Genomic DNA, 1,360 nt, shown 5'->3' on the forward strand with positions numbered 1-1,360 from the left:
TGGGTTTGCTTTCTTTTATTGTTTGTTTAATTAAACATTTACAAATTGCTTGACATTTAGCTAATCATTTAGCTTGCATCTAGTCATAGAATAGTAACTTTATCAATTTTATTTAAGGATAGATAACATAAGACGCTGGAGTAGTTCTAGGATCACCCTTTCCCGAGAATACGACCTTGATACTTGCCATTAGTGTTAGTCTGCATCGATAGGTTCACTGCCTTAGATTATAGCTATATAAATAGCCCATCAAGTTTTTGGCGCCGTTGTCGGGGAATTTTTATGTCAACTAGAGTGAATTTGTGTTTGTTAATCTAGCCATTTTTATTTTCTGTCTTTTCATTCTTTTTATTCTTTATTGTTTTATTCATTTATGTGTTCTTTGGTTGCTGCCTCTTAGTTGCAGGTAGTTTATGACCAACAGCTCTAATCCTACTCCTGTAGACCCTCTTGCTGAACCAAAGCGATCCCTCAGTCTTTTGAGGGAGGAGGCGCGGATAGAGATTGAAGCCCCTGTGAATAGACCAGCATGGATGGGAGATAACAACCAAGCTGCGGATGAAAACAGGACAATGTACGAGTTCGCTAGACCTTCTCTTGAGGGGACACATACAAGTATATTGCGATCACCTGTGGCAGCCAATAACTTCAAGATAAAGCCGAACGTGAGACAAATGGTCTAGAATAGTGTGCAATTTGGGGGACTACAGAGCAAGGACCCAAACGCTCACATAGCCAACTTCTTGGAGATCGTGACACCTTCAAGATAAATGGAACGACTGATGATGCCATTCAATTGAGGCTGTTTCTTTTTTCTTTGAGGGACTGAGCGAAGAGATGGTTACAACCACTCCCAACCAACGCTATTACGACATGAAGATTTTTGGCTGAGAAGTTTTTATATAAGTACTTTCCTCTTACTAAAACTGCTAGATTGAGAAATGACATATCTTCTTTTATGCAGTTCGATGACGAGAGCATGTATGATGCCTGGGAGAGGTACAAGGACTTGCTCCGATATTGCTCGCACCATGGACTACCAGTATGGATGCAAGTTCAAACTTTCTATAGTGGTTTGAACCTTGCTACTAGGCAAATGGTAGATCTTTGCGCAGCAGTGGGGCCTGAGCGATAAGAGCAGGAGGCGGTAAAATCTGATAGAGGAGATGGCCATGAACAACTACCAGTGGCAATCCTCTAGGAGTCGACCAGTCAAGCAAGGAGTGATCAACAAGTTAGATTCCACAACAGCCTTGGCAGCTTAGGTGGAGCTTCTGACCAAGAAAATAAACCAACTTTAGATGCCGGTTCATGTAGCACAGATAAGCTGCAAGTTCTATGGTGGCCCGCACTACGGTGC

General features: G+C 42.0%; 1 non-coding gene across 1 annotated transcript; it reads right to left on the bottom strand.

Annotated features, from left to right (window-relative positions):
* Positions 1 to 931: 931 nt before the first annotated feature.
* On the bottom strand, positions 932 to 1,038 carry LOC112536324. The gene has a single exon (XR_003080364.1). It is a non-coding gene; the product is annotated as a small nucleolar RNA R71 (small nucleolar RNA).
* Between the last annotated feature and the right edge of the window lie 322 nt (positions 1,039 to 1,360).

This window comes from Ricinus communis, chromosome 2, assembly GCF_019578655.1.
Source record: "Ricinus communis isolate WT05 ecotype wild-type chromosome 2, ASM1957865v1, whole genome shotgun sequence".
NCBI lineage: Eukaryota > Viridiplantae > Streptophyta > Magnoliopsida > Malpighiales > Euphorbiaceae > Ricinus > Ricinus communis.